This window comes from Urocitellus parryii, chromosome 3, assembly GCF_045843805.1.
Source record: "Urocitellus parryii isolate mUroPar1 chromosome 3, mUroPar1.hap1, whole genome shotgun sequence".
In the NCBI taxonomy this organism is placed as follows: Eukaryota; Metazoa; Chordata; class Mammalia; order Rodentia; family Sciuridae; genus Urocitellus; species Urocitellus parryii.
Genome location: NC_135533.1, coordinates 18,820,658 through 18,848,270, shown reverse-complemented (window position 1 = coordinate 18,848,270; position 27,613 = coordinate 18,820,658). Strand labels below are relative to the sequence as shown.

The 27,613-nt window shown below is 40.2% G+C and overlaps 1 protein-coding gene across 5 annotated transcripts in view; it reads left to right on the top strand.

Annotated features, from left to right (window-relative positions):
* Cald1 (caldesmon 1) overlaps window positions 1-27,613 on the top strand; it is a 175,789-nt gene that overhangs the window by 54,726 nt on the left and 93,450 nt on the right. For all 5 annotated transcript variants that reach the window (XM_026379906.2, XM_026379902.2, XM_026379905.2 and 2 more), the window contains exon 2: window positions 6,985-7,078. The gene's annotated coding sequence lies outside the window, so the exon portion shown is untranslated. The remainder of the gene's footprint in view (window positions 1-6,984; window positions 7,079-27,613) is intronic.

The window sequence follows — 27,613 nt, the reverse complement described above, 5'->3', positions numbered from 1 at the left end:
ACTTGCACCAGGTTGGCTCCTTTGACAACGTATATCAAAGCTACACCTTTAGCATTCCATGTTTAAGGATGATTTGCAAAATTTTCCTGGCTGGCATCGCTGGTCTTGGCCACCTGATGGTATAGCAATGAGCTAAGGGATGCACCATTCTGCTTTGCAGATGAAGAATAACAAAGGAGGAGGAAGAGGAAGGAGCTAGTCTTCTCATATAGCATACTAAGTTAAATATGAGGCATTTTCTATGTCATGTTACTCTTCTTCATTCATCACTCACTCAGCCAACAAAATTTTATGAAGCATACGTTCTGTGCCAGGGAACATGCTTGGGATTACTGACAAGACCAAGTCCCTGCCATCAAGAAGCCCATACTTATACAATGACAAGAGCCCAGAGGACTTCTTAAAATGCTATGGAGGCTTAGAGGAAGAAAAACCCTTCAAAAATACTATTACTATCCTGATTTTAAAATTGAAGTAATTGATATCTGGAAACAAATTTCCATAGGACCAGACCTCTATGAAGTGTAGAGGTCTACAGGACCTGACAGGCTGTCTTCTTCTGTCATTCCAAACTGCTGTAAAGGGAAAGACCCATGTTCATTCCAATGTAATGGTTTAAAAGCTTTGTCTGCAATCCAGTAAATTTGTTTGTTGTACAATGTCCTGAGAATTCTCTTTTATTGCATAACTTTTCTTCAATAGTGAGAACAATTTCCATAGTCAATCACTTTATTTAACCCGTTGAATAGCCAAAGTCATAATATAGTATCCTAGTAATATACCCCGAGCCTCTCAGCTACTCATTTATACAAATGTAAATCTCTATCTAGAGAGATTTTCATTTATACAATCCCATAGAAAACACCAAAAATGTACCCCATGAAAATCAAGAGAGTCTCATGCAGGCTTAAAACTTTATACTGCATACTATAGACAGATTTTACCCAAGACACATAGGTAAAAGCTTAAATAGAAACATGCACTTTTCAAAGTAAGCTTGTTCGAGGTCTTAATATATATACAAGCCCCTAGACATAGGTCTGGGAAGGTGGGTGGTTGACTGGGAAGAGCAGAAACAGTAGACGGTAAGGTGAGCCCAGGGCTCCGGGCTGGTGAAGCTTCTCTGCGTCCCAAGAGGGTAAGCAGGCCCTGTAGTTGAACTGTTTTGGTATGGGCCACTTGCAAAAACATTCAATATTTCCCTTCTAAGATATGGTAAGCCAAAATATATATATGGAAAGTTCACAAAGTCATTGGTAAATAATCCAGTGTTGACTTTTAATTTAGAAATAACTGGCCAAATTAATCCCAGCCTCCCCACTACGGCTTCCCCCCATAGCATACAGTGATTTATATTACCTTATTGTTTTCTCTCATTGTTTGTCTTCCTTTTTATTATTTTATTTTCCTCCTGGTGTAATAGATGACCGAAGACTCAGAGCCTTCATGATCTTGTGTATTTTGAGCTCATAAATTCCTGCTCTTTGTCATCTCTGTCATAATATGCAGTCTTTTACAAGGCATGTGTTATACAAAGAATCTTTTGAGTGATGTGTAATACACAGAAAAGGACAGGAAACCCTAACTGTACTGTGTGATGTGTTTCCTCAGGATGAACACAGTCAGTGTCCAGATCAAGAGACAGAATAGTACTAGCACCTCGAAAGCCCTCTTGGTGCCCTTCAGAGTCATACCACCCCCACCATCGTCGCCATCCACTATTCCAATTTCAAAACCAAGTATTAGCTGTGTCCACATTTGACTTTTATATGAATGAAATCATATAGTAATTTTTCAGTGTCTTGTTTCACATTATGTGTCCAAGACCAATTGCCTGTGCAATACCTAGATCATTCCACTTGCTAGATGGTATTTCATTGTTTGTCTTCCACAATTTATCCATTTTGCTGTTGATATACATTAAAATTATTTTGAGTCTTTGACTACTAAGAGTTGTACTTTTATGAACATCTAGTTCATGTCATCTAAGGAAAACATGCATGGGTTTCTATTGTGTAGGAGAAAAATTTCCAGGACATGGGGCATGATGGATATGCAGCTTTAGCATATACAGTCAAAGATTCTTCCTAAGTGATTTTGCCCACTTATATTACCACAGAAGTGTATGGGACTTCGAATTGCTTGTTCTTCTGAATATTAGCTATCCTAAATGGTGGTTTTAATTCCGGAAATTTTGATTTGAATCTTTCTAATGATAGTGAGATTGAGTACTTCCTCAAATGCCTGTTGGTCATTTTAACATCCTCTTTTTTTTTTTTTAAAGTGCTGGTTGAAATCTTTACACATATTCCTATTGATATTTATCTTCGTATTATTGATTTGTGGGAAATCTTTATATATTCTAGATACAGATTCTTTGACAAGATGTATGTATTACTAATTTTTTTTTCTCAGTCTATGGCTTGGCTTTTCACTCTCTTAGTGATCCTTAATTTTAGCATAGTATTATTTTACAAATGACCTTTATTACCTGTTTTACAAATTCTTTGCCTGTCCAAAGATCATGCAAAGATATCCCACTTTTTTCCCCCTGAAATCCTTAATATGTAAGTTTCACAACTTAGTTCTACAGTCAATCTGGAATTATTTGATAGAAGGAAGTTCAACAGAGGTCAAGACCTGGTTTTCTTATTTTCCATATGGATATTCAATTGAGGTGCTGGATGAGGTTGCTCTCCTCCAGTTGGGTCTCATCTTACCTTCTGATAGTTTGATAGAGTTGAGGACATACATTTTATTTGGAAAGGACTGAGGTGATTTAACTCATCTGCTACTTTGTACGACTCTGTGGATCTCTGGTTTGCCCCCTCTTCATGGAGGAACCCTCAAGGGTCCCAAGACCTTTCTCCTCCTCTTCCATCTTCTGTTTCTGTTTTATCAAAGTATAATTTACACGGACTAGAATTCACTCTTTTTCTGGACAGTTCCACAAATTTTGATCGATTCTTAAAGCTCTGTGTAGTGACTGCCACAAATAGAACTACACGATAGCTCTGTGGATCCCCAAAGGCTCTTTTCCTTTGAAACTTTAAGTTTTTCCTACTTTGACGCTATGAGACTGCTTAAAAATATGGCTCTTCCTCTCAGAAATGTTCTGCTTTCCTTTTTACTCTCTTCCATGATCTTGCCTTTTGTATATTAAGGACAACCAATGCCTCAAGGGGGGAGTCCCTGAATGGGAGATCACTATTCCAGGCCCTCCTTCTCTCCAGGAGGATATTGGCTCCTGCGATCCTGGTTATTGCAGACGGTCTCTGATGCCTTCAAATAAATTTTGAGTGTTTTTGAAACTTATCCAGATTTTGTAGTTGTTCCCAGGGAGAACACTGGACTGCCACAATCTATTCCATGAAAGGCAAATACCTAGGTCTGTCTATCTACCTTCGACACACTCATTAAACTCCCCGTCCCTAACATTTTGTAATAAATTTCAAAAGATCAATGTTGGCAGCTCTGACAACCCCACGTACTCAGTCATGGTGAGAGCTTGGAGCAAGATAAATCTGGGTTTTAATTCTAACTCTATCATTTATCAACGAAGTGGCAATGAATCTGAATCTGTTTCTTCACTTTCAAATGGGGATAATAAAAACAAGCAGTCTCACAGCTTTCTCATGAAAATTAAATCACAGATATCAGTTATCTTGTACACAGTAGTCATCCAATAAATTATAGATATTATCATGTGATACATTATCATTTAGCTCTGTATAATACACTTTTTTCTCAGAAGTGATGGAGATAGAAGTTATTAACCCTAAAAAGCAATACTCATCACTGAGCACCCCTTAGAAAAGAGGGGTTCAGTTGACATTTTATCCATATCTGCAGGTTTATTCACAGATATTAAGACAAACACAATACATTTTTTCCTTAAATTATCTCATATGTATGTATATATATATATATATCTCCCATCTCAGTTGAAGGGCTCTTAAAATTCTACTTCAAATGCTTCATGTTACAGATGAAGGAAGCAAGAGGCCAGGAATGGTTAAATGACTCGTTCAAGGTCAGTTCACCCATTAATATTCATTGGAATGACCCAGATTCCCTAAGATCCCATATTTCCTGTCTTCTAACATACTTTTAGCTCCCATATTCAACTATAAATGTAAAACAGAGACAAATATTAATGTTTTATTGTTACCGGCTCAATCTAACTAAAACCCAGGGATCTATTTTTAAATATTTTATTTTAATATCCATCCCCCCAAATTATGTGATCCGCTGCCAACTAAGACTGGAATCGCTACTTACCATTCTTTTCCCATTCTGAGGATTGTGTTCTATAGCTTTTCATTCGATTGTAAAGAAATATTTTGCCTTATCATCAACACTGAAGAGTAAAAGGAACTCATGTAAACCCACAGAAAGCAGCTCTCTTCAAGTTACTAGGTAAACGGGGGAGTGGGGGAAACTCTGTTCGTCCAGGATCTAGATGCAAGGTGGCCCTGTACATTCTCTGTGGGCAGGGACAGGTCACCAAACATTGCTACCCTCATGATTTCCAAAAAGGCAACCCTTTTGAGAACTAATTTTTTTGTAAGCTCTCTTTGTTCAACACATAATTTGACGCAGTGTTTTCTACCAATGGACATATGAGCCTGAATCCCATTGGGACTGAATAACTTGGACAGATTGTGTGATCAGAGCACATGGTCATCTCATTGAAGCCTCACGCCACGATTCTCAAGGGCTCCACTACTGGATCACTCTTCCCCAGATCTTTACATAGGTGACTCTTACCTAGAAATGTACTCTTCAGAGAGACCATCCCTCACTATCTGACGGAGTGCATTTTATGCTGCCACAACAGAATACTACAGACTAGAAGTTTATAAAGAAAAGATATTTATGTCTCCCAGTTCTGGAAAATGGGAAGTTCAAGATCAAAGTGTTGACATCTGGTGAGAGCCTTCCCACTGTGTGACACAAGAAGGCATCATATGGCGAGAATGTACTCAGGTCTCTCTTCCCATTAAAAAGCCACTAATCCTATCATGGGGCCCCATCCTCATGACCTCATCTCACCATAATTGTTAACTCCTGAAGGTCCCACTTCCAAATATTGTCAACATTTTAATGTTGGAGGTAAATTTCCAACATATGAACTTTAGGGGCACCGTCAAACCATAATACTATTCAACCTCCAGTGGCCCTCAAGGGGTCCTCTATCACATCCTGTTATTTTATTTACTCACTATCAGAAACAGGTGTTGTACGTGGCATGGTGGCATATGACTCTAAATTCCCAGTGGCCCAAGAGGCTGAGACAGGAGGATGGCAAGTTCAAAGCCAGCCTCAGCAACTTAGCAAGAGCCCATTTCAAAATAAAAATTTAAAGAATTAAAAAGGAGGCTGAGGATGTGGTCCAGTGTCTAAGCACCCTTGGGTTCAATCCCTGGTACCAAAACAAACAAACAAAAAAACCCACAAGTGTAATATGTTTAGCACAGGACCTCATACACACACACACACACAAACACACACACAAAACACTCAAATAGTTATTATTGTAATTTTCATAATGTATGTAGAGCAAATCATGAAATGAGAATTGGTTTGTAGAAATAGTAATGTTGAAATCAAGAGGCCCTAATGCAACTGTGTAAGGTAAAATTTTAATTACATTCTTCTTTAGTCTATTCCTCTTGTTTGCTATAAAAGTATCTATTTTCAAAAAGGTTTTCTCATTTAACATTTGCAATAATTTCCTGTTACAATAAGTAACCCTTTGAGATTCATTCCTCCTTCCAGTTCCACAGCATCCTGTTGCAAAGGGGCATCTTTCTGAGAACAATTGTGGTAGATATTTAAAGTATGATTTTTAACCTCTTTTTGCAAAGAGGTACTGGCGATGTCTTTCCATTTGAATAACCCAGGAAAATGCTACTTGCCATCTGTCATGCTACTGAGTGGCTTAGCTGGAGGTTTCCTAAGGGTTCTAAGAAAATACAACTCTTGCAGAGCTGAAAATCTGATTAGGGGAGAGAATCCTTCCTTTCCTTTTCTTACACCTCAGTTCTTCCACAGTGAATATTTTATATTAAACCCATTTCCTCCCACCACTGATTAGATGGTTAAGTCAAAGGAGCAAGAAATAGTGCTTGGCTGTTGGCCACTGACTGAGACTGGGAGAAGGGGAGGAAAAAAGGGATCATTTCCCTGGTGGGTCCAGCTCTCTCTCCCTTCTGTCTAGGAAGAGATCTTTTGCCCCTGACCATGTCTGGTCTAGACTCAGCTTGGCTCATAGAGAACTTTGGCAACTGCTTCTGAGCTAAGTCAGCGAGAGTCTACGTGTTGGACATTTCACAAAGAGCTCTGGGTTGGAAGGGCAAAGTGAAGAATGGTTGACCTGAGGGTTCACTCAGTCATGTACTTGAAGTTGCAACGTAAATGATGGTAGAGAAAGATCTTGAGAGCTTCATCCGCTTCCTGGCCCTCAGACCTGGAATCTGAAAAGAGAAAAGAGTTATCTGAAGACAAATTCCACTTTTAGTTACGTTGCCCCTGCCTTTAAGTTTTCTCTTTAAAGCCTTCTGTCTCACTAATAGAATAGTTCATGAAACTATGGTTTCCACCCATTTATAGCATTTTCTTTCTCTTTTCTGTTTAATAATTTCCAAATTTTAAAGTAAAAATACTGAAGGACTTATGAGCAAAGAAAGGAAAACTAGTTAAATAAATATTGACCTTGTCAGAGCATTGGTAGAACTATACAAACTTCTCCACCTCATCATTTAAAATAATTCAGAAGAATTGTTCAGGAGAATAATCATTGTATTGACTGTCTTTAAAATGTAAATGCACAATAGCTATTTCTACCCCAACCTTTATTTCCCCCCTTAAAGTCCTAAGTAATAATAGTACATGAGAGAGAACTAGAATTTTAAAATATATCGTCTACATGTACTAAAATTCATTTTGCTTAATTGTATTTTAATCCTCTCTTTATTCCAGGTATCAAGAAAACATTTCAACATCATCCAGCTGAATTCCACAAGGCTTGGTGATTAACCAGCAGGCTCACAAGTGGACCTCTGACTGCCAACCTGTGAGTAGAGTCTGTGTGTGTTTCTCTGGGCTCTGCTCTTAGCGGTTATACAGCCTCTCTGCCTGATTTTTTTTTAATTTCTGCTCCTAAAGATGCATTGTGAGAAACCAGTCTTCCTGCTATGCCCCTCCTAGTTTACTTAACACTTACCAGTTAGAATCTATTCAGTTTTGCAGGAATTGTTTTCCTATTTTATAATCTGATTTTCTGCTTCATTTTAAAATATTTCCTGCATGTGTAATAGCTTAGGAGGGTCTTGATCAGTACTGAAGTCTTCAATCACTGTGAATAATGCCGATGGCTGGAGGAACAGAGAGGATGAGTCAGTTATCAGGGTCAATAAGCTCGTTTTTGTGGAAACGCTGGTGATTTCAGGAGCAATAAGCACCCCTGTCTTTCATTGAATTCCCTCGACTGGGAGGAGAATGTCCCCCAGCAGAAGGACCACCTGGGGAGCAGAAAGAGGGGATTGGGAAGATAAAGGAAGGAGAACCAAAGGAAACTTCCCTCACTCAGTTTTGGGGGAATTTAGCACAGTTATCAGGAAATTCTTGTTTCAGGATCATATGAGTTGTTCCCTGTGCTGGTTTACTTGGCCTGCCACAGCAAAATTCCACAGACTGAATTAGAAAATAGATTGTTTTCTCACCGTTCTGGAGGCTGAAAGTTGAGATCACTGTGCCAGCAGAGTTGATTTCTTCTGAGGCCTTTCATGCAAATGGCCGACCTCTCATGTCTTCATATGATTGTTCCTCTGCAGACACCTGTCTGGTGTTTCTGTGTGAAAATTTCCTGCTCTTGTAAGGACACGAGTCAGTTGGATTAGGTTCACCTCTTGAAAGAGCTTATCTCAAAATGTGGGTTCACTCGAGACCATGGGGGTTAGGACTCCAATATGTGAACTTAAGGGGAACACAGTTCGTCCCCAACACCACCATTATCATTTTTTCCTCTCTAATAGCTGATTTTAAGTTTATTGCATTTGGACTTCCCTCTTATTCTCCTCTCATGCAGTCGCCTAGCACTTACATCACACTCAGAGCATGTGGGTTTTCCATAGTGTGTATACAGCCGTCACTCCCCTGTAGCATTATTTAATTTCTGAAGTTGGAAGATGTACCTGTTACAACTCTTCCAATACTAGAGGAAGTTTTGTATACAGTAGTCATTTAATAATGACCAAATGAATGAATACAGGGCTAGATGATTAGATGCAGCCTCTGAACCTACACTTATTTGCTCTAAGTTGTCTCTAAATGATGAGCATCCAACGGCCTTTCTCCTCACTTGCTGCTCTTAATTCAAACAGGGAGAAATAAGTCAAGGTCGGGAAATAGGTCGAAGGAAGATGTGATCTGCTGACGTCATTAGTGTTATCTTTCTCCTCAGAGAGGCACGAACATTCCCCTGATGAGGTTGCCCTTCTGGGAAGGATGATACATTTAGATTGTGACTTTGTGAGTTTGAGGGCCTCTGGGACTTCCAAGGGCATGTGTCCAGAAAACAAGAGAGACACAAGTCAGAACCAGGGAGAGAGATTTTCACAGTCCCAAACTGTGGACAGGAAGTGACAATGTGTCAGTAGATGAGGATACCAATGAAGACTGTGTGAGGGGAGAGGAGCGGTGGCATAAAAATATCATCAGAAATTGTAGGTGGGAAGTTTTCCTGGTAAGTAACAGAAGGACCCTCCCCAGAGGAAGAAACCCACATACTACTTCTATCAAGGGTACCTAAGAACATGGGTATCACCTGTGTTTCTCATCCCTTATTTCTTTGGACTTATTTTGTTCCATTTTTTGCCTCTTTTCTGGGGGCTATGTCCCAAACCATTCCTGTGAGTCTCGCCCCACCCCCTGACCGACATGTGGTCAACTCCCCTGCCCAGGGGCTCTTCTGTGACAGCCCTTTCTTTCAGGATCCTTTTCTTCATCAAGCAAGCAAAGTTGATCAGAATGGATGGTGGGGGAGGCCAAGATCAGACCTAATGACCAACAGAGACAGGTCCTTCTCAGTGTTATGTGCTGGTGACTCAGTTGCCACAGAACATCATCTTGTCTAGATAGTCAGTAAGGGGCCCAGTTGGGAGAAAAAGTTCTTTTTTCCCACTAACTCCCCTCCCACTTCAGCCATGGTTCCTTCTTATCTCACCACTCCACCTGTTCTCTAGAGTAGGCTTTGGCTATGTTTTAAGTTCTCACTGCTGCACCAGGATAGGTCTAGTGGACAGTGGGAGAGCCAAGCCATGGGTCATGGCAGCCATGATGAGCCCCTCCTCTCTGGGCTCCACCACCACCTGTCATTCCTAATGTGGCCATGTTTGCCCCACGACCGAATTTCCCTGAGTATCATGCAAATAAGAGGAGGAATGGCATTTATTCATTTTTTCTGTTGTTTCCAAAGTGTTCTTTTCCTTTAATTTTTCTTTCTGCATCTGCCCACCCCTTTTTTTATTTCCTTACTTCTCTCTTAAGCAGAAAGGCTTGAACTTTTGGGGAGTGGTGTGAATATTAGCAGAAATGGCTATCAGAAGTCTGGAATCCTCCTCCTCCTTCTCTGTAGGCCATCATACATTTATTTTTCAGATGAAATTTGAGACGCCAGCATTCAAGTCCCCACATCTCTACTTTCCTCTGTGTTCTTGAAGTAGTTCAGCAAAAGATGCCTCTTGTCTTAAAGGTACCTAAAATGTCGCTGACACCTAAGTCAGTGATTTTATGCAGGCTGATATTTATGTACAATGAGAACTTTTGAAGGCACGAGGAAACAGTTCTGCAATCCGTGAATGGCCTAGTGGGGGAGTTCCAGTGAATGATGGCCAGTGGCCAGCTTAGGTGCCTCCTGACTGTGTTTCATTATTTTTCAGTCAGCTGAAGGGCGTGGAGAAAAAAAAAAATCATTTTCCTATGAGCATGTAAAAGTAGTGCTTTTGAGTTGTAAGCACCTAGCGGGCTTTGCCCTTGTTTTAGAACAGCATAAATGGGAGATTTTATAACCACTGTGGGCCAATATGTTTGGAATCAGTGGAAGCTCCAGATGGGGTGGAAAGAGAAGTTCAGGGCTTTTTTCTTCCTTTTTCCTTGAGTTTTACAGAATAAGCCTCCTTGGACACCCTTAACAAAGTGCTTGGTCTTTTCTTTAGTTCAAGTGTGCCCAGCTTATCAGAGCTGGATCTGAAGAGGTCTTTGTTAAACAAAGACCCTTTACTATGGATTCCTGGTTGGTGATTGTGGAACCAGGCTCCGTGTGGAAAGGCCTGGAACCCACTCTTTCATCCAGGAGTCTCCCCTCAAGGAAATGATCCCCAGGATTCTCATCAGGAGATACAAGAAGGAAAGTTTGTTTAGGGATTGAGGGCAAACGAGGAACACAGGTTCCCAGGGACTTCCCAGCATTTCAGAAACCTTTGTTGTAAGGAATGATGGGAAGCATATATTCAGTCACTTACTGATTCTTTCATTGCAGTTCATCACATGCGGACTTTGTGATTTTGGCTAAATGATGGAGCATCCCTGACCCAAAACTGCTCCTGGCCTTAGGAGGCATCTCCACAAAAGCATACCTCCCTCCTTGGCACGGCTATTGACAGAAGGATATTGCACCAGGGTGGGCAAGCCGCAGTGGAGGCACAGATAATAGGGAGAAAAGCAGACACTGGTGGTCGGAGCTCTTGTCTAGAACTCCTCTCCAGCCCTTTGTCCCCATAAGAACAAGTGAGTATGCAATAAAGAGAAAGGAAGGAGTGTGCTATTTAGCTTTGAACCCGAACTATCAAAAATCTTACCTGAAATTCAAGCTGTGAAACCATTTTTATAGTTAAAGGATACAGACTCAACTACTTCCAAACTCTGCTATAGGAGGCTCAACAAAATTAGATTGTGAACCTCTTGCATGACTCAGTACAACAATGTTCCAGTAGGATTTAAGTAGAACAACACTCAATCCAGGGGGGAAAAAAACAGAGACATTTTCCTTCCTACTATTCTCTCTCCCAGGTCTGACAATGCCAAATTAGCCTAGATTTTTTTTTCTAAATTGACTTTTCCTAGAGGAAAAGGCAATGCTACATTCCCTGAAACAGATATTTTAGGTTAAACTTATTACTTGAGGGTTTTCCGCCCCCCTCCCTTTTGTGAATTCAAAACAAAATGTCCATCATTCACTCTCACACCACCAGCCTTTAAGAGCTAGAGACAAATGGAGTCTGAATATTCACGCCAATGTGGTACAAATGAGCTGTGATTTCAGAATACTGGCTGTTTCACTGACAGGGAAAAAGAGTGGTTTAATATCTTTGGCTAAAAACACTTTCTTAAAGAGGAATGGAGAAGGCCAACATTAATATTGAGTCCTGTTATTTAATAACTAAAAATGATATATTGTGGAATGGGGCATCCTGAGTTGGGGGGAAAGTGTGTTTATCAAAACCAGAGAATGCAGTGGGGGAGTGAGTGCAGACACATGTGGGGCTCAAGGAGGGAGCTCTCCTAAGATCAGTCTTTCCAGTTCTTCCAAGAATTCCTCCCCTACGTGTATGAGACCATGATTTGGGGTTTGATTTTATTGCAGATTTACAAAATATATAAATGCACATGGTCCCTGGATTACTATGAGTCCATTTAGGATTTTTCCAACTTTACAATGGTGCAAAAGCCATATGCATCTGGCAGAAGACATACTTCAACTTTTGCTTTTGGATCTTTTTCCAGGCTAGCAATATGTGGTCCAGTATGCTCTGGCAGTGCTGGGTACCACAGCTTTTAGTTGGTCCCAACATCATGGATGAAAACAACTGACACACTACAGTATACTGTGCTGCTAGGCTAGGATGTTTTGGAGGTTAGATGTAGTAAATGCACTTTCAATTTATTGGAATTGGTTTATTGGAATGTAATCCCAGTGTAAATGGAAAAGCATCTATAGGAAGTCATTTGTTATAATGACACTCTGGAGACCTGTCTAACTGCTTCCCCCAGATTAATGACTAATAGTTTATAAACTAAAGATGCAATTGTAAGTTGAGGTTGATAAGGGAGGCTTGTGACCATCATTAGCAGCGCCTTCGTCAAGCATATATTCAGTCACTTACTGATTCTTTCATTCAACAGGTATATGTATACATACTGAATTGGAACTACTCCATCCCGGGTGCTATTTTAGATCTGAGCTCCAATTGCAATTCTTTTACATTTTCCTATAAGAGAAATGTTTCTTTAAAAAAAAAGATGCAGGAGAAACTTTGGTAAATCTAATAATATGTGCATTGTTGTAAATTGTGATGATTGGTATTCTTTATTTTTCATTGGCCTTGTCTTGGCAAAAGGTCATAATATTTTAAATTATCTCTGCCCTCTCATTTACCTATCATACTTAATTATATGGTTTATAGGCAGAAAACAATATTGCAATGGATTAACCATATCTGTAATTCTACTTTTCTGCAAATCACTTCAAAGAAGATGCCTAATTGCCCCCTACATTATTTACTTGGTAAATTCTGGTTTTCAAGTAACATTTTTTAAAAAAGAGGAATATAATTATAGTTTCAAAGTAATTAAAATGAAAATCAAAGTAAAGCTACTGGGACATTATTATAAAATGCTCCTAAGAAACAAAGGTGAGAGACCAGATAGTGATTAACCACAAATCCAGTGGGACATCAGTCCACCATGTGGACCCAGGGGCAGGACCCTGCCATAACCCCAGTCCTAACTTTTTACATTTAATTTTGTATTCTCTTTCTTTTTTATTTTATTTTATTTTACTTTATTTTTAGTTGTTGATGGACCTTTATTTTTTATTTGCTTATTTTTATGTGGTGCTGGGAACTGAACACTGTGCCTCACACGTAGGAGGCAAGCGCTCTACCGCTGAGCTACAACTCCAGCCCCTGTATTATCTTTCTTAAAGAAGACCTCTCAAATAATCTTCTGGTCCCACAAAACCTGCATCTACCCTGAAACTGACACAGATAAACTTAGATGATTTAGTTTCATGTCTAAAGTTAATTAAGTAGGGAAAACAAAGAAATGGTCCAAGTGGGAAGGATGGTGATTCATTTAAAATTTTTTTTTTGGTAGAATTCAGCTTGTTTTCTAAAGTGAGCCCCACTTAAATGAAATAATAAATCGGTATGCCAAAGCACAAATGCACATAAACAGGAGGTTCATTTTTACCTCGTTAATAAAGATCTAGAATGTGCTTACCACCATGTCAGGCAAGCCAAGCCCTGATGTGAAGCAGCTTCCTGGGAAGACCATTGGTAGAAAAACCTTCCCAGCCGACACAGGATCACTTCATCGTTAAGGTTCTTGTCACTGTCTACCTTGTATGATCCACTTACAGGTCTTATGAGAATTAGCATAGTGTTGTAATTAAAATCACAGAGACCGGATTACCTTGATATTGCCTTAATATTTTTACCTGTAAAATGAGAACAGTGAGGATCATTATAAGAATTTAAATTGATATGTATAAAGTTCTCAGAACTGTGCTTGATCCTTAGCATTACATAACTGCTGACCCAATAGTGAATCTCTCTACCTAGATTATAAACTAGTATGGAATCACCTGTGAGTTCACCCTTGTGACTTCTTACAGTGCCTAGGCTGGTGTGTGATCATTTATCAGTGAAAGACTGTATCCATCAATGTTACAAAGCAACCACTGCATGCCCATGTTGCTCTGCAAATGTGCTTCCCTTGCACAGCATAGCTTTGGAAAAATCTGAATTTGTTCCTAGTGGTGGTATTCTCTGTTTTGCCAAAGACCACCACTCCCAAAGTATTGGCTTTTCTTATTCCTTAAAAGCATTTGAGTTTGTCATGTCTGTAATAAATGAGTGATCGTATAATATGCAAACACTCTCATTTGATGGCTCATGAGAGTGATCAAATGGGACCAATGAGAAAGTGAAATATCAGCCCTTTCTACAGCCCTTTCTACTCCCTGATGCTCAACACCAAGTAACCCAGCTATCCCTATTTCTATACTAGAAGTCACAGAAGGGAAATAGAAAATAGGTAAGTGGAGTAGGTACTTGTTTAGAAGTCCATTATCTAGTGTTGGAGTTGACAAAACCGTATCACAAGCTAGGTTATCTCAGCAACTTAAAAACTTTGTCACCACCACTGAAGAGGTAGGGGTCTGTGGTTCACATCTCTGCCATCCATACTCAGGGACACCTGCTGACAGCTACTTTTGAAATATTGCCAACCGTGAAGGACAGGGAAAAGATCTCTGAAGGTCTCACATCAGCAAGTCTATCCAGAAGAAACATAATACTTGTGTCCTTGGTCATCAGTCAGAACTGGTCACTTGGCCTCCAATGACCACAAGGGTCCAGGAAGTTCCCAGATGGGCAAAACAGGATCATGGACAACTAGCACAAGTGACCATAGCTGTGGCAACATTTGGAAGTTGGAGTCTCAGGCCAGGCTTCTTAAGCTTTTCAATAAATTCAGCTCTATTAATACTTTCATGCATCTGTAAATGCATGGCAAAATACTCAGAACTACTGGGGGATATCAGGTGATAGAAGCCCTAAGATGAGCAGCTTCAGAGTCAGTCAAGAGAAAGAGAAGTTAACATTTGAATAACAAAGCCATGTAGTATGAAGCACCAAAAAGGACATTGTCAACCACCAGTAGACTCTGAAAGAAAATGGTTCTGGGATAAAGATAAGACTTGAAAGAGATTCTAGAAAAATATATCAGATTTGCAAAAAGATTGGAGGGCACTTCCTGTTCTAGGAGAGAGGAAGCAGATGCAAAGGCCCAGAGGCAGAAATGAAGGCTAAATCATTGCAAGACTCAGGAGTTTGACATGTCTGGTTGTGTGTATATGAGAGTGGGATAAGAGGAATCAGGTGATAGATACAGTGGAAGCTTCTGGAGTCTACAGAAAAGCAGGATGGTGATGTGTGGGAGGAAGATTATCTTTTCCCAGAGCCCCCTCCAAAGCCAAAGTCCTTATACCTCCAAGGCACAAACCCTGATTCTTATTCCCCAAACCAGGAGTCCTAGACGACTAGCAGCTTCCCAGATCTAGGAGACAGTCACTGAACAGAGACAGCAGTAAACCTCAAGTTGCTCCTGCTTCCAGTTTAAGTCATGCTTGGTCACTCTTCCTGCTGACAAGAATATCCAAGTTGAAGTGAAATAGTCTCTCATTGCTGGGGTCAGTTCAGTCTTCTCGCTATGTAACATCTGGTTTTGAAATTCAGCTGAGACCCTGACTTAAATCTGTTTAACTGAAAAAGCAGCAAGAGAACATCTTGTTTTCATGAATGTCCAGGGGCTGTGTGTCAACAAATAAAAGGTCTGCTTGTGGTATTCAAAGTGGAAAAGCTGGTCGTGAGAGGTTCTGCCACTGGGATAAATTTATTATGAACTGCTCATTTCTTGGAATCATGAACCAAAGTTTGAAAACACAGTGGACCAGCTTCATTGAAATCAGCAAATTTCTTCTTGATGGTGGGTAAGAAACTTGCTTTTATTGTTAGAAGGCCACTGAACTGGGTGGATCTAGAACGATGCCCTCTTTCCTACCTCCTATTCAATTTACTTCTTCAATGGATTCCCTGTATCTGCATAAATTCTGGAAGATGGCATTTAATGGATCATTATTTTTATATTACGTACATAGGACCTGCAGTGGGAGAGAAGGGGATAAGAAGTGTTCATCATCCTTCAAACCTGACTAGTGACTTGCCTCCTATCTGCTTCTTTAGGAGAGAGAGTAGAAAGGAGATTTATCTCCACGTAGAAGAGTGAGTGTCCAGGACACCATAGGTATCAAGTTATATTTGATAAATTAATTCAAACTCTAGTCTTACAAATTTATGTTTTCTTTATGAGTGCATGTCTGTATGTGTATTAATATTATGTTTGTTTGAAAAAAAAAAAAAGCTGTTGGCATTCCTATCTTACTTTAACACTGAAGAAACCACACTGAAGATTTCATTGTAACGATCCTTGCCTCAACCACTCTTGATTATATCTGGATTTAAACACAGTGAAGAAGACAATGGAGCTTATAATGCAGTTGTGTGGGGGCTTTTTGTATAATGATATTCACATTCCTTTGGCCAAATACTCCCTGTATCACAAATGCCTGCTGAAGGTCTAACCATCTCTATTTTCCCAATTTAAAGTTGTCAGACAACATCTTCCAATAGAGCAGCTGACCAGTATTTAGACATGGTAGTCATTTAGGATTTTTTTTTAATCTCACAAAGAGTTAATTCATTCCAGTGGGATTGAACTTATAACTTTAGCCTAATTAGCAAGAAATTCCTGCCCACCCACCTAGCTGGCAAAGACAGTAAATAAGATGCCTTGATACCCGGTGGGCAAACAGTCCAAAGTCCACTTTCACTTTTCCACTTGTCACTGTGCACCTTCCTGATGGCCAAGCAGAATATGAACTCTTCAGCTTGAGTGGGAATGAAATGGGTTAATTTTACTTTGTTTTGCTTTGGCTGCCTGTGTAGACAGGGTTGAAAAGGGAATGATTTGTGAGTTCCAAAGGATCCCAAGAGACATGCTCATTCATTTACAAGAGGTATGATTCCACAATAGTTTTTTTGCTTTGTATGTTTGAAAACATTCCCAAAGAAACAAAGTTGGATGCAAAAAAAAATATTGGGAGAAAAGAAAAATAATACTCCAAAATTCTGAACAATTCTACTTTAATAGGTTGATCTGTCTGCCAGCTGGCCTCAGGGTTGACTACTTGTAATATATACTTTTGGTAGGCCACATGTAGTTCTTGGAACTGTTTATATCAGGCTGCAGAAACTTAATTATTCTAAAATTGGCAGGGATCGCTTTGATTACTTAATTCAAAATTGCTTAGTCATCTTTATACTTAGTGTGGATAGCTTTTGTTTAAGTGTGAAAATTTGGAAAACACAAGTGTGCTCCAAAAAAGATTTTAGGTCAGGTAGAAAAACAAAAAAGGGCCTTTTTTTTTTTTTCAAGATCCTTGACAGGTGGTCACCACATGTTTTAATTTGACAAGCTAGGTAACTGTCGAGTTAAGGTCCTTAATTACAACTATTTTTCTGTTTTCTTTGTGGATTTTTGTCCGAAGTAAAAGTTGCTGCCATTGCTTCTGAAGCTGTGGTCTGATCCTACATTTTGCAAACTACAGGTTTTCAAAAAAAAGAGTATGAGGAAATCTAGAATCAGCTTTCTTATTCTCCGAAACAAACCAGGTTGTCATTTCAAGCCAGTTGTCACAAAGACCCTGCTTTTATTTTTTTCTTCACCAACTCTCTTGGTTCAAATCCAGATCTCACCATCCTGAACTACTGCCTTCCAAATGGACCTCACATCTATAGAACTTCAGCAAGGAAATGGCCAGACACAATGAGCCGCTTCCATGTATTTTAAAGCTTAAGTGGTGCCAAAGGGCTCCATTTTTTGGGGGGGGGGGTAATGCCCATGGCAAACTCACAGTCTTCCCAGACCTGACTGGGGCTCCTAAGAGAGATGGTGAGAAAAGATAAGTCCTGTGGCCAATGTATAGTGGCATCTGTCCTGGGAGGGGCAGGTTCCCAAGCTAACATTCAGAACGGGGCCTTCTGTTTTTAATCACTGGGCATGGTTAGAAAGTGAAATCAGGCAACACTTTTTTGGGGAATGGAGGTACTGATGGAAGCATTTATATCTCCCTGAATGTCAGTGTTTTCTAATCATGATGGAGGAGTGGCAAGAAATCTCCAAAGACCATGGGAATTTGAAATATTTCAGCTCAACTCTGAATCTCATCTTTTCCTATTTATCATGTCTTCTTTCTCCTTCTCTGAACGTCTCAGAACCAACCTATTCCTCCATCACAAAGGAAGCTCCCCCTTCCTGAAATCAGAATGTCTTTCCTAAGACAAAGATCTTTTCCCTAAAAGGAAGCAACCACGTACAAATCAAAAATAAAATAGAAGTCCATTTCTCAATCGCCACCATCCGTCAGGTTGCTAAGAGCTCAACTGGAGATGAGGATAATTTCTTAGCCAAGTTTGTCTGTTTACCAATGAAGTCCAGTAAGTAAGAAGTGCCCCAGAGCCCATTCCAACTGAACAAACTGCATACTGAGTATAAGGAAAATACTTGGCTAAGAACTTTGAGGGTTAACAAAAGTGAGTGATCACCTCATGGAGGTTAAAATCCTTTAAAGGGGACAGACAAGACACATACTTATTTAATTAAAATACAAGCTATAGGCTAAGTGTGCCAACTATAATTTAATAGGGGTATCAGTAGAAACTCAAGTCAGGGTGTGCTTCAAAGATCCTCGAGCCTTATGCTGATCTTAAGCAGACTTCCCCCCCTCTGCTGCCATTCCTTACACAAAGAAAAGTCCAGACATCCCTGAACCAACAAATCGGGGAAACCACTATTTAAAAAACTCTCATGAGAACAAGAAGAAAGCATCCTGGGCCCTGTTTGATTTATTATTTAATTTATCTGTACATTTATGTGTTTAAATTATGTGACTCCTATGTCCATAAGACCATGGATCACATACCTTGTTTGGGTTTTTGAATCTTTTGATTTTAGATCATAAACTCCTAGGAGATAAGCCTGTAACCTGCTTCATACTTTCAAAATACAAGAGATTGATCTGATGACCATGAGGAATAGAAGTTGAATCATTCACCAGGGAAGAACTAGTTCCTGATTAATAATAGCATTCCTTCCTGCACAACAACATGGCCATGAACAAAATACCTCTCGCACCCACCTTGGAGTGGTTTCCAGCCAAAGAAATGCATTTGTATTCCTCCAGCTATACCCTCTCAGCTTGTGGAAACAAGAAAACTGGCTGAATTTCTGGGGTCTGCTTCTCGGTCACCAAATCGGTAATGTTTGTGGAAATGACCAATAAATAAAAAAAGCAGGCACCTGAGTTGCTAATATTTTATAGATGAGTAAGTCCAGCAAGTAAAATTATATAAAATTTTGTGATCTCTGTGCCTTGTTTATAATCGATGAAAACCCATAGTCTCTGATCTTCATTTCCAAATGTGGGCCTTGTCACTCAATCTGAAGTGTGGTTTTTCTTCAGACAATGTCCAACTTCTTTTACATTTTCCCAGCATTTCACTTTCTCAGTAGCAAGTGTCACAGAGACATTGCCCAATCCAAAATATCCTCTGCAGGAGAACAGAAAGGATGCTAGTAAGGGAATCCAAAGAAGTGCTTAGAGATGTGGACCTGTTCTACATTCCTCACATTAATACATTATCTTAGCTTCTCCATGAAGGTCTTCTAAAACGTGTTCTTCACATCTCTGAAGAACATCACCTTACTTCACTTGGAGTAACGATTTAACATTAGAACATGGAAGGACTTAGAGCAGGATTGTCCAACTTCCTACCATGATGGAAACATTCTCTGCATTTACATGGCCACCATTAAACACAGTGGCTACCAAATACTTGAAATGGGACTAGTGAAGATGAGGAACTAAAGCTTAATTTTGTTGAATTTTAATTAATTTTAATTACCTCATGTGGTTGATGGCTACCAAATTGGATAGCACAGCCTTGAATTTTAAAAATGTCTTTTCACTGTAATTCTGAACAGATGGCCATTTCACTCCTCCCTGACTTTGTCTAGTGAGAGGGGTCCACACTCTCTCAGAATCCTACCTATTGGTGAGTAATTCTATTGGAACCAACCCTCACTTTACTTATGAATTATGTATATGCTTCTGTCATTCAGACATAACATTTAGGAAACACATTTATATTTTCTTTCTTTCTTTCTTTCTTTCTTTCTTTCTTTCTTTCTTCCTTCCTTCCTTCCTTCCTTCCTTCCTTCCTTCCTTCCTTCTTTCCTTTCTTTTTTCAAGGCTGAGTCTTGTATCCTCACATGGACACAGTGGTAGAGAATTTCTGTCTTGCCTTATGGCTCACACTTCTGTGATTCACTCTTTTCTGGGGGCCATGAGAACATTGGTGGCCATATTTCTATTCTGATTTGGTAGGAATCCATGTCTTTTCACCTAATTCTTGAGTTTGTCAGGGAAAAGTAACTTGACCCTTGACAGGGGGCAGGAGGAATTGTGTTCCAAATTTTCACTTATCTTCACTCTTCTAAGCAACTTCCAAGCTGGTTTAGAGATTAGTCCAAATATCTGTCCCCCTTTCCCCCTGACCTGCTGTGTGGTGCAGGAGCTAATGCCAAAGTTCTGTGGGTCTCAGTGTCCTTACTTTAAGTGGGGAGGAATCTCCTTTTCCTACTTGGGAGGATCAAATCATAATAACCACAGTGTTTTGAAAAATATGAAGTACTCCAAATGAAGTTGATGCTATTTGTGGTAACACTTCAAAGATGTAATCTAAAATCCCTGCAGATGTCTTTCTGAATGTTGAAGTCAATAGATATAAGAACTGTCATTCCATAAATCTAAATCTCCCAATTTGGGCACTGTTCACAAGTGGAAGAGAGGGCACAAAGATTATCAGCTTTAGGAATGGTACATCTCTCAGGTTTCTGGTCTCACAAATGGAGAAATGCAAATTGAGAAAAGTAATTTTAAGAGACTGAGATGTGAGGAATGGGAACAAAATAGGTCATACCTGCTAAACCGCTCCTAGTAAGACTTTGTGTTTTGGATTCCACTGGCTGGAAAGAAGAAACAACTAGAGAAGGCAAAACTCCTCAGATTGTTCTTATTATTTCTTGTTGCTGGTCTTGATAAATGTGCCTTGGTGAGTGTCTGTATTTTCTTAAGTAGCACAGACTTTTGGAACAAGATGGTGAAGGTTGAGCTTAAGTTAAGTCCAAACTGTACATTACAATCCATTTGTTTATTTGGTTTTTGAGTCCCAAATGAACCATTCAGTTTGGAAAAGGGCAAAATGGGTTGATAAATTGATTTTTTTTTAAAAAAGGAGGAAAGTTCATTTTCTACAGTCCAAAAGCAAATGCTGCCAGATTTACTGTGTAACTACTGCAAATGTGGGTTTATATAACTTCAGAGATTCATATTAGTCTAGTACCAGGGTCTTTGATTTATTTTGTAAATACTGATCAGTCAGTAAAATACAAAGATGAATCAGCTTAAGTTACATTTCCCAAATTCAAAATGTAAACTCTAGAGGCTCAAATCAGGTAGAATTCCTAAGTGCCTTTTACATCCTAATTGCAAAGGGTTTCTTTTTTAAAAGATTATATATATATTCATAAATAGCCTTCAGACAAAAGTATATGAAAAGTAAAATACTATTGAAAATATTTACATGCTATATAAATAAGATAATTGGTGAGCTGTGGCAAGGAGGGGGTTATTGTTTATCAAAATGAACTATGGAGCTTCAAGGAGGAAGATGTCATTTTCAAGTGAAGATGCTCAGGCAAAGCATCTGAAGGAGGTTAAATTTGAGCTAGAAATTAATGACTAGATAGAATATGGGTAGTGAGGAGGTGAGGAGAGTCATTCTAGATGGGTGGAATAGAGTGACTTGTTGAGAGCCACAGCCGAAGCCGCCCCAGCAAACTTCCAGCTGCCAGCTGATTGGCTCCTCTGCGGTGATGCTCATTGGGCTGTTTCCCCGTGTGGGCCACCAAATGCCGCAGTCTGGCTGGGCACAATTCACGAGCCACTTGTCAAGCAGAAACGAACTTTATTTTTAGAACACACACGCTGCACCACACAGCCCTTCAGGAATTCCCTCAGAGCCCAACTGCCACCACCGGCTTCCAGGGAGCCTCTCAAACCCCACTCCTCCCGCTCTTGAGGCCGATTGGCTGGGTCATGTGGGCAGAGCCAAAGGAGTCCCCCAATGAGCAGCTCCTTGGTCTGAAAGGGCGGGGAAACAGCCCAATGAGCATCACCACAGAGGAGCCAATCAGCTGGCAGCTGGAAGTTTGCTGGGGCCACTGTGAGCCAATCAGCTGGAAGTAATCAATGACTAGATAGAATATGGGTAGTGAGGAGGTGAGGAGAGTCATTCCAGATGGGTGGAATAGAGTGACTAAAATGCTATAGGAAAGCATAAGATATATTTGAAGGGCAATCAAATTTTTTTTTTTTTTTTAATTTAGGATGTCATGGTACTATCAGCTCAAAAGGAAAGGTAGTTAAATGAAGCATCAGTGAGTTGTAGTAATGACCCAACTGAAACTAACATAAATATTTAGGATTGATAAAACAAACAGGTTCCCTGACTTTCTGACACAAAGCTTGGAATTCCAAGAACACAAACCAGAAAGTAGAGGATGGGTGCAATCCAAGATTGAAGATGGGCTTGTGGATTAGTCCATTTTCTGCTGCTATAACAAAATACCTGAGGCTGGGTATTTTTATAAAAAAAAAAGAGGCTTACTTAACTCACAGTTCTGGAGGCCCAGCATGGTGTCAACTTCCGCTCAGCCATTCCAGTGAAGACCTCATGGCGGATGGCATCACAATGTCAGGAGTACATGTGGTTGAGAGAGATCACGTGGCAAGACAGGAAGCCAGAGAGCAGAAAGGGGCCAGTATTGCTCTTTTATATTGACCCTGTTGAGATAACTAACCATGGTCTCATGAGCAATATCTTGATCCTTTTTCATAGGCAGAGCTCCCAATGACATTATGACCTTCTCCTAAGTTCTACCTCTTAAAAGTCCCTCTACTTCTTAACATTGCCACACGAGGACCAAGCTTCTGGCACAAGAACACCAGGGGGACAAACCACATCCAAACTTTAGAAGGCTGGCAGAAGTTTAAAGAAATACAAGTTCAAAGACCTTTTCTGTCTTATTCATTGTTGTGTTCTGTTGCCCCTGTACCTGGTACATGGTCGTGCTCCACAAATGTTTATGGAATGTCATCTGTATAAATGTTTCTGTGAGACTTCATTGAAGTAGTTGGTGCATGGAATTGACAGTGAATGCAAAAGGACAGCTACTTCGTAAGGTGCATCTCATGGTGGCCAGGGGCATTGGAAGACTAGAGTCCTTTGTATCAGAAATAACCACGTTGAGGATGACGTTATGTTGAGGAGAGGAGCAAGGTATGTGACAAGGAAGGTGGAAGGCAAGAGAAGAAGCTTCTGAGATATCAAAGAAATGTATACCTGATGCTGTCGAATATATGACCATCCCCATCTGTGACTCTTACACAGACTATAGGGAGGCTCCATCAATATTGGAAAGGCTCATTTAACTGAGATCTCTTGTGACTTGGGAATTCTATGATTTGAATGCGTTTGAAACTGAAGGCAGGGGTGATTTTCAAGATCATTCTGACCTAAACTCCTAAGATATAAGAATTAAAGTGGAGAGTGCTAATGAAAAAGTCTTCTCAGAGCTTCTCTGGGCCACTCTTAAATGTTCCCTGAAGCAGAGAACGATTTCCAGGGGGAAAATGTGAATCAGTCCATTTTGAAATTCTGTAAAATGTGGATGATAACAGCTCCCCATCTGTGCGTGTCTTTCTTTGTGCCAATTTTCCCCTTTTTAAAAGGACACTCATTATGTTGGATCAGGGTCCATCCTAATAATCCATCTTGACTACATCTGACCTTATTTGGAAATAAGGTCACATTCTGGGGTGCAGGGGATTAGGACTTCAACATAATTTATTTTGGAAGAGGGCACTGTTCAATCCGCAGGAGAAAGTGAGGGCCAGGGTAGGGCACAGGGAGTAAATGAGAGCTCTGTACTTCCTATTTAGTTTTTCACTGCTCTAGGAAATGAAGTCTGTCAATCAAAAATTTAAAAGATTTAAAAAATGGTCCATCCCATAGTACATACTCAGATAGTAGACACTCAGTGAGTGTTAGTTACTTTTGGAGGCCGTGTTAACTTACTCAGTGTCCCTGATACAAATTTTACTCTTGATGTTCTAAGGCCAATATTGGCAATACCCCCAAACCCCAAGGACCACCCAAGACCCACATATATCTACAGGGGGTCACAATCCCATAAAGGAGTAAACAATTCTGTGAATATAAAACATCATAGAGTATTTCTTGGTTTAAAGACACTTATCTGAAATTAAATTAAATATTTTAAAGTTAGATAAATAGATAAGTACACTTTAATTCTCAACACAGGGAGGAAGTTGGAGAAGAAAAAGAAGTATCAGAGAAAGAAAAGCAAACAAAACATAAACAAAAAGCATAAGAAATACTACTAAAAATTCCTTTTTTTTTTTTTTTTTGGTACCAGGGATTGAACCCAGGGATGCTTAACCACTGAGCCACATCTCCAACACTATTATTATTATTATTATTATTGTTATTGTTATTATTACTATTATTTGAGACAGGTTCTCACTAAGTTGCTGAGGCTGGCTTCAAACCTGTGATCCTCCTGCCTCAGCCTCCCTAGCTGCTGGGATTACAGGCGTGCACCACCACACCCAGCAATATTCTACTCTTGAAAAAAAGTAGAGAAGGAAAGAGAAGAGGCAAAGATTCAGGAGGCCTTCAGGGCTGGCCAAATATGCAGGGACACACTTCTTGTCACATCTTGCCATTCACCTAGACCACAAGCTTTTTCCAAAAGGCAGGACAGTGTGCTAAGTGATTTGAAACCTGTAACAGTGACCTATCACTTAATTACCATAAGAGTGTCCTGTTTAAAGAAAATCCAATACATGAGAAACCACACTGGACACACAGATAACATTGGTGGGCAATGGGCAATGGTTTATCTGCCTTTGTAAAGGGCTTTTTTTTTTTTTTCTGTTTTCACTTTATAAAAAGAGTCACATCAGAGGTCTTTCAATAACATAACTACAACTGTCCCCACACACAAATTCTGATTTTTGTAAAATTTTTCAAGAAGTCCCCTGTCGCATACATCGGTGGATACCTCCTCCTGGGGCCTGCCTTTTTCTTTCCTGCTGCCTGTCTGTTTGGTACGCCCGAGAGCTTCGTGGTTTTCAGAGTCTCTCTGGGTTGACATTTCTTCACTTCACTGCTTGAGAGTTTTTGTTTCCTAACCAATGTGGCTGGAAAGAATTCAACACTGACTGGGGGCAGGGGAGGAAATGAGGGATTACCAGCTGGGGACAAGGAAGCTGCTGCTTCCAAAAGAGAAGAGAAAATTTTTAAAAATCAGAGTTCTACCTAGACCTGGCTCCTTGTACACAGGGATAGTGCAAGAGACCTTCAGAGGAGCTCTGGGAGGTAGAGTGTGTGGCTGAAGGGAGACCTCCAGCCCCATCCCTGGAGACCCACCAAGATCAATCTTCATACACATCCACCTTCTGTCCCTCATACTGCACACGCACACACACACACCAGCCGAGAGTCACACCACACGGTGCACAGATGTGTTTTTGCTCTGTCTTCTCCCTCACTTGCAGCCACCCCATATCCATGCAGCATAAGCCAGAAAGGCTCTGGTCTGAAGCACTGCAGGCAACACCAGCTCCTTCTCTCTTTTTCTCTCCCTTCTCAGTGCCCCCACCTCACTCTGAGCTGCATTCCAACCCTAGGGAGCTTTTCTATGGTTGGAAAAGAACAAAAAGTGCCCAAGGATTCACTAAAAGGTGAGGAGTAGGAGGAGAGAATGGGTACAAGAAAAGGAACTCACAGAGGTAGAGATCCAGCAAGGATGGTCCACCAAAGTGTCCACGAGATGCTGGTCGGTTGCACTTGCCTTTGAGTTCTGCAGGATATCACCCACCTCTGCAAATCAAGTGCATCGGGGCCTCCTGGGATGGCCTGTTTCTTAGCACCTCCAAAAGAGGTACAGGTGGAGCCCTGCAGGAGGCAGATACTCTCCAAGCTACCTGGAAAATTCAAGAAAAGTAAAATAGTTTGCTGTCAACAGACTTTTCTCCCATTTCTGTTTGCTGTCGTTATCATTATTCAAGAGGCTATTTTGAGGGTAACAAAAGACTATATTGAAGAAGAAAAGAGACAACCCACTCCCTCACTGGACCCAGCCAGCATTTGTACCCAAAATTGGGTCCTCACCATCCACACAGCTGCCTCACACATCAGCACTGTGGTTGGAACAGGAGCTCACGCCAGGAGAGAAAGACTCTCAGACAACCTTGTAGAGGACTTCAAGTCGGTTTTTTTTTTCATTCTAATAATTATGGGGAGATCAGACCCCAAAGTGTAGAGAAATGCATTTATGGTTGATAAAAAAAAAAAAAAAAAAACTGGTTGTCTTCTTCATCACCAGCCAGTCTTAGGAAGTCCTCTTGGTCAGAGTGAAACAGAAAAACAGATTTCCAACTTTAAAACCCCCAATAATTTGAATTCCTAAAGATTTCTGATGCAACTTAAATAATACCCTTGAGGATAAGAAAAGTGTCTATGTGGGGGGTAATCAAACATTGTATGTTGTTGTTGTTGTTGTTTGAGAGTTGGGTTTTTTTTTTTGGCTGAGATTTTGTTTCTGTTCTTGTGGGGATTTTTTAAGAGAGGAAAAAAATACATCTTGAAGAGAAAAGAATTTGACACTTTATTTAAGAAAGTTTCTGCAACTTGGCTTCAAAACCTAAGTTTTGCTTTGAAGGATGCCATCAGGTGATGGCTTGGGGCTTTCACAGCGCCTGATTTTCTTACACAGGGCAAATGGCTCATCTTGTGTGCACAGAAGGGGCTGGAAAATATTTTTTTGTGATCGGAGTGCAGCAGAGAGCCTAGGATTCCAGAGGAAGTGGAGACCTCCCGCTCCACACAGGAAACGATCTCCAAGCAGGCTTTAAATGCCAGATTCCAGGCTGAGTTTAACTAACCACTGACAGCTCTGTAAACAAAGCAAGGACAAAAAGAGCCCGCTTCCCCTTTCCCGTAGTCATTTTGGGTTTGGGGGCTGCAGGGGAATTCTGGAAGGCTTGACTCCATGGCACAGAAACACAGGGGAAGCGGGCTCCTTATTTGAAGAGCTTTGGAAAAAGAACATCTTTCTGGACTTAAAATCATCACGGAGGAGGTAGGAAAGGGTAAAATGGTTGGATTCCATCTGTAGAAAGAGCCGGGATTTTTGAGCTCTAAAACCAGCTTGGTCACAATTTAACTACTTTTAAAAACACTGCTTTGTGATGTTTATTTTCAGCAAAATTATTGCTGCAGTCATTATTCAAATCCTGATGCTAATACTTTGAGAATATGCAAATGATGCCTAGATCTATGCCGTACCATTCTATTTCTCCCTTATTTAATTCCTTATTTCTTTTCTTGCCACTTACACCCCCCAAACACACTTTTATGTGCACGTGCACACACGTGCACACACTCTTCTCTGTTTTTCTCTTTCTTTGTTCACTTTTCCACAACTTTTGTCTGGGATTCAGCCAATTACCAAGAACAAAAATCATTCAGTAGCTCTCAGGTTATTCTACCATTATGTCAAGTCTTTAAAGCCTCTCTGTCTCCTCAGGTCTGTTATTATTATCATTTTTAATGTGATCCTGGGATCTTACTTATTTGTTTCTAATAGTTTCAGAAATTAGAGTGGCTTTAACTCAGCTGGGGAGTCAGAAATTGATCACTAGCTATCCATCATCAGTCTTCTATGGTATTTTTCTTAGGAGGAAAGAAAAAAATGAAAAACTGGAGGGAGGGTTAAA